Consider the following 6,756-nt stretch of genomic DNA (forward strand, 5'->3'; position numbering starts at 1 on the left):
TAGTTTATATGGTAAATTGAGTGATCCAAATAAATGCTTTTGATATAAAAATTGAGCAGCAATTTCAGTCTGTAAATTTGACATGATAAGCTCCTTAGGAATTAGCCTATCTGCGAAGATATGACATCAGCTGTCAGTCCAAAAATGGCGCAAAGTCAGCCATTGTAAAAGCACTGTGGCTTTTAGTTTCAGTTTTCATTAGCTGAGGTCCATGTGTGCGGAGGCTATTTTGCTTGGAGGTAAAATATGGTTAAATTATTTAAATTATATATATTCTGGCTTGGATATGATTTGGGTGATTCTAAGGAATATCAAGCCCTTTTTGTTAGCCGTGCTAGAAATGGGATGAGTGCACGTGAAAGGTCTGCATGTGGGTGCACTAAGATCATTTCATAGTAACATAGTAAATGACGACAGATAAAGACTTGAACGGTCCAGCCAGTCTGCCCAACAAGGTAAACTCATTCTACATAGTATGCGATACTTTATATGTATATGTATCCATCGTATCTATCAAATCTCATTCTGCCTTATTCGCCTAGACGAACACTTCGTTCTCTTACAGACAACAGATTGATTATGTAGAATAACTACGTTACCCATGTACTTGTTATGAAGAATTGTTTAGTAAGAATTTGGTGTTTGTTATCTTTTAAGAATGCTTGTCTTAGTTTGCTTTCCTATCAATTTGATGGAGTTCCTTTATGTTTGTTTTTATTATGATTTTTATATTAATATGTAAACCATTTTTGTTTTGTAACCGCAATTTGAAACGGTATAGTAAAATGAATAAATGATAAAGGATTTGTCCCTGCCATTCTCAGGGCAGAGACCGTAGAAGTCTGCCCAGCATTCTTCTTGTACTAAAAGTTCTGAAGCTAATGTCAAAGCCCCTTAAAGTTACACTGATCAGGTCGTAGACCGTAGAAGTCTGCCCAGCACTAGTTTTGCTTCCCAATTACCGGCATTGCCACCCAATCTCCGCTAAGATTCCGTGGATTCATTCCTTCTAAACAGGATTCCTTTGTGTTTATCCCATGCGTGTTTGAATTCCATTACCGTTTTCATCTCCACCACCTTCTGCGGGAGGGCTTTCCATGTATCTACCACCCTCTCCATGAAAAAAATACTTCCTGGCATTACTCCTGAGTCTGCCCCCCCTTCAACCTCAATTCATGTCCTCTAGTTCTGCCGCCTTCCCATCTCCGGAAAAGGTTTGTTTGCAGTTTAATACCTTTCAAATTTTTGCACGTCTGTATCATGTCACCCGTTTCCTCCAATTTCTTAGTGCAGCTCAGGAAAAGAACCCCATAGATATATAATATTATAATATAAATACTCCCCTTTATTAAGGGATCCTTTTACTAAGCCATGCTAGAAAGCAGTCGGCGTTGTTGTCAGCGTGTGTGTTTTCTGCACGCTACAGCCACTTTTAGCATGGCGGTAAAATGGCTGCCTTTCCATCATTTAAGTAACTCGAGATTTCTCTCATTTAGGCAGTAACCCCCGGATTCTATATAGTGCACATAGATTTAGACGCCAAAATCGGCTCAGATTCTATAACACCGTGCGTAACATAATTGGCTTAACAAGCTAATGCGCACCGGTAACAACACTTAACAATCAATAATGAGCACTAATTGGCACTGATTTGAATTTAGGCGCACAACTCGCTAAGCATATTCTGTAACGATGTGCGCCAAACTTCTAACACGCGGAGGCAAAAAGGGGTGTGGTTATGGGTGGGGAACTGGGCATTTCATGGGCATTCCAAAATTTAGGCACCTAGTTATAGAATATGGCCCAGTGCACCTAAATCTAGACGCTGAGATTTGCACCAGATTGTCCTTGGCGTAAATGGATGCGTGCAGATATTGGTGCTGAAATATCAACTAAGCATATTCTATAATTAGGCACTGATTATAGAATACACTTAGTCAGCACAGATTTCAGCGCCAACTTTTTAGGCGCCATTTGTAGAACCTCCTCCTCTATGGTGGAATTCTATCCCAAGCAAAATAAGTCAACTCAATAACTATCTGACCTTTTGCAAATTCTTGAAGGCTTTTCTTTTCAATAAATTCCTTTACTAGGGGGCCCTTTTACTAAGGTGCATAGGTGCTTACGTGCATACAACGCATATCAAATTAGAACTACCGCCCAGCTACCGCGTGCCCTGGGTGGTAATTCTAATTTTGACATGCGTCCAAAATGCGTGGCAGAAAATAATTTCTATTTTCTACCGAATGGCGCTAACCAGGCGGTAATCACCAGTGTAGGCACGCTGACGATTACCGCCCGGTCAACGCGTGAGACCTTACCGCTAAGTCAACGGGTGGTGGTAAGGTCTGAGGCCCAAAATGGATGCGCGCTGATTTTTATTTTGCTGCACGTCCATTTTCGGCCAAATGAAAAAAAATTGCAGGTGCGCTGAAAAATGGACCTGCGCGTGTCCAATACATGAGCCTACACCAGCGCGGACATTTTTCAGAGTGCCTTAGTAAAAGGGCACCTAGATGTTGAAACTGGTTATAGCCAAGATCTTTCTCCTTGCCGCTACTTTTTCAAGAATGATCCTTTAACACTTACAGTTTTCATAACATGTATTATACATTGACTTGTACTGTTTATTACTTACGCAAGCCACATAGAACTGAATAATTGTATTCGGATAATGTGGGATACAAGTATCAAATAAATAAATACATATTTTTTGTAATGGCTACGCGCTAATTTTGCCATTAGCATGTGGCCGTTATCGCAGGAGCTCTTACCGCCACCTATTTTGGAGGTAGTAAGGGCTCCCCGCTCTACTCCCGTACTAATTGGTGGCTACTGACTTCTGGAACTGGACCAGAGCTTTTTCTATGCAGATGCTGTTGGCCTGCATTCTTTTACTTTTGACACTGCGCGTGATTTTTCTTTTAAACACAGGTATTGCGGTACATGCTTCGAATCCGTGAATGTATTGTGGAAACTGACGTGACTCCTGACGAAGGTTTTCCCGAAACTTGGCCAGGTTGGGTCCTGTTTCTGTTAAAGATGACATTTGGATAAACTCTTGTTGTGTTTGTCCTTTTTTGGATGCATTAGCGTTCCTATGTCGGCTGCCACCCGGGGCAGATCGCTGCTGTGCACCCCCCCCCCCCCGGCACATCACACCTCCTAGGGGTGCAGGGAGCAGTCGCGTGGCTGTTGGCTCTGCCGGTTGCCTGCCCCAGAACAGGAAGTAACGTCAGAGGGAGCAGGGAACCGGCGGAGCTGACAGCTGTGTGGCTGCTCCTTACATCCCCTTGCAGCGTGCACCTGGGCCAGACCGCCCCCACTGCCCTGCCCTTGGTATGCCACTGATTGGATTGCTGCCGCTGCTTGGCTGTCTGCTCAGCATGCAGAAATGTGCCTACACTACCTGATCAGCGCAGACACACCTGAACATGTATACCCTGGAGGAAAGGAGAAACAGGGGTGATATGATACAGACGTTCAAATATTTGAAAGGTATTAATCCGCAAACGAACCTTTTCTGAAGATGGGAAGGCGGTAGAACTAGAGGACATGAAGTGAGATTGAAGGGGGGGCAGACTCAAGAAAAATGTCAGGAAGTATTTTTTCACAGAGAGAGTGGTGGATACTTGGAATGCCCTCCCGCGGGAGGTGGTGGAAATGAAAACGGTAACGTAATTCAAACATGCGTGGGACAAACATAAAGGAATTCTGTTCAGAAGGAATGGATCCTAAGGAGCTTAGCCGAGATTGGGTGGCAGAGCCGGTGGCGGGAGGCGGGGATAGTGCTGGGCAGACTTATACGGTCTGTGTCAGAACCGGTGGTGGGAGGCGGGGCTAGTGGTTGGGAGGCGGGGCTAGTGCTGGGCAGACTTCTACCGTCTGTGACCTGAAAATGGCAGATACAAATCAAGGTCAGGTATACACAAAATGTAGCACGTATGAGTTTATCTTGTTGGGCAGACTGGATGGACCGTGCAGGTCTTTCTCTGCCGTCATCTACTATGTTACTGTGTTACTTTCCACCCATGTGCATACTTCCCATACTGGAAAAGAAAAAATATTTTACAGTGTAGGATTAGCTTGCTGTACGTGGAACTACCACGGGTTGCATCAGCACGACCCGTGGTACTGCTTTTTTAGCGTGTGGTAGGCCCGTGATAGGCCTACTGCGCCTTGGTAAAATTGCCCCTTAATACAGTCACTACAAATATTTATTAATATTCTGCCAATGGGAGGTTCATGCAGAAGCAATTAGCTCGCAGCTGCCCATCATCCTATGTTCGTTTTCATCCTTTGTCAGCTTTAAGTGCAAAGTTTAACATACTCCTGAATTTGCTCCCTGATCGTTGCATTAAAATACCTCTGTTTTATAACAACAAGCTCCAGTGTGTGTAATTGTCTGTGGTGTTTTGTGTTTGTACTGGAAGGAATGTGGGCAATAAAAACAACAGAAAAAGAAAAAAAAAAGATTTAACACAGGTGCAAAAAAAACCACAAAATACTTCATCAATGGGTTGTGTCTCCTGCAGATTTGCTGTGCTTAATGTGGAATTCCATTCAGCCAAAGGCTTTGAGGGCTTTGATTGATCTGTGCTTGACAGGTTGCATTCAGTCAGCTGTTTCCTTTTCACTTGTCAGTTTCCCTCATGGGATGGTGTTCAGTGTTCCTAAAGACCAGCTTTTAGAACCACAAACAGAGGTGTGTACGTGTCTTCTGTCTGTCTAGGTCAGAGAATGCAGTTAACACGGCTGTTTCCGGGCAGGGGTAGCCTACAAGGAGATCAGAAGAAAGAGGCCTGTCATCCTGCATCTTGAAGACCAGCTGAAAAAGCCGACCTGGGCTGACAGATCATGGGATGCAAGGGCAGTGCTCAGCCTTCTCCCTTTACAATCAGGAATAATTACACTGCAGCTGACAACAGCTAGTTATACAGAGACGGTTATAGGGGACCTTTTAGTAAGCTACAGTAAGCATTAATGCGTGCTTAGAGCAGGTTCAACGCGCCTACCGCGGGGCGTACTGAGGCAAATAACACTAGTAGAAAGTCATAACTCAGCCACACAAGCAAAACGCAGACAGGCCCTCATCAAACACAGAACAAGGCAGCATCATTTAAAATTAAATATATACAGACAGACATTCTACTGAAGCCCTAAAGAAGTCACTTCATGCAGAGCAACGCTGGAGAAACAGAAATGCATTTTCTCTTGTATTGTGCAAAATACAACATCAGAGATGCAGATTTCCCAAAGCTGGCATATTCCGATTAATAAATTAGAAATAAAATGCTTTCTATCTTTGTTGCCTTGGCATTTATTTTTCCAAGCACATCAGTCACAGTCTCTCTTTTCTGATTTCATGTTCTCTCCTAATTTTTGCCAGGGTCTGCTGTCTATTTGCCATTGCTCCTCTCTCTTCCCTTACTTTGCTTTCAATCTTTCCATTTCATTTCTTTCCACCACTTTTCTTTACTACGTATCTACTCCTTGCCAGGCTCACAAAGGCCTCTTCCATATGGTTCCACCATGTCCAGCATCACTTCTCTATTTCTCTTTCCCTCCCACCCCTGCAGTCTAGCATCTCCTTTCCAACAGTCTAGCATCCCCTCCCCTTCCCCCTAATAGTCCAACATCTCCCCATTTTTCTCTATCCCTACCTCCCATCCCCCCAAAAGACATGCATCTCCCCTCTCTCCATCCTCCTCCAATAGTAAAGCATCTTCCCTTTCCCCATCCCACCAATGGTCCAGCATCTCTCCATTCCCTCCTATCCCTATTCTGCTAACCCTCTCAATAGTCAAACCTCCTCTCTATCTCTCCCACTCTCCCATCATTAAGCATTGCCCCTATCTCCGCCTCCTATGTAGTATTTCCCTTCTCTGATGTCTCTCTCTCCCTCCCATTCAGTATTGTTCCGTCTCTCTCGTTCTCGCTCTAGCATTGCCCTATTCTCTCTCTTCCCTCCCATCCAGTTTTGTCCCGTTTCTCTCTCCCTTACCACCCATCCTGTATTGCCTCTCCATCTCTCCCCTTCCCCGCTGCTGCCACGCACCACACTTTCCTCCTTCCCTCTCATTGCAACCTCTGCTGGACCTGAACTGATAAACAACCAGTGAAGATGTGCAGACTGTGGCTCTCTGTGTGACGCTACTGCTTCCTGTGATGTAAACTTCCAGGCCTAGCAGAGGAAGCAGCAGCAGTGTTAACAGAGCCATGGTCCCGTGCATCTTTGCTGGTTTACCAGTGCTGGCCTGGCAGAGGTGTCAACGGGAAGAATGGATTGTGACAGCGGGGAGGGAGAGACGAGTCACTGGGTCTGGCAGGCAGGGAAGATCACGGTTGGGGTGCCTATAGCTGGCAGGAAAAAAGGTGCCAGTACAATGTACTGGTGCGTACCAGGTGAAAAAAAGCCCCACCCAATTTTTTTTCTCTCTGTCTCTCTTTAGTGTCTTTCCATTTTCAGCATCCTCTTCTTTATTTTTTATTTATTTTTGTTACATTTGTACCCTGCGCTTTCCCACTCATGGCTGACTCAATGCGGCTTACATGGGGCAATGGAGGGTTAAGTGACTTGCCCAGAGTCACAAGGAGCTGCCTGTGCCTGAAGTGGGAATCGAACTCAGCTCCTCAGGACCAAAGTCCACCATCCTAACCACTAGGCCACTCCTCCACTGTTACTACTATTTGAGATTCTACATGGAATGTTGCTATTCCACTAGCAACATTCCATGTAGAAGTTGGCCCTTGCAG

Source organism: Microcaecilia unicolor, chromosome 9, assembly GCF_901765095.1.
Source record: "Microcaecilia unicolor chromosome 9, aMicUni1.1, whole genome shotgun sequence".
Lineage (NCBI taxonomy): Eukaryota > Metazoa > Chordata > Amphibia > Gymnophiona > Siphonopidae > Microcaecilia > Microcaecilia unicolor.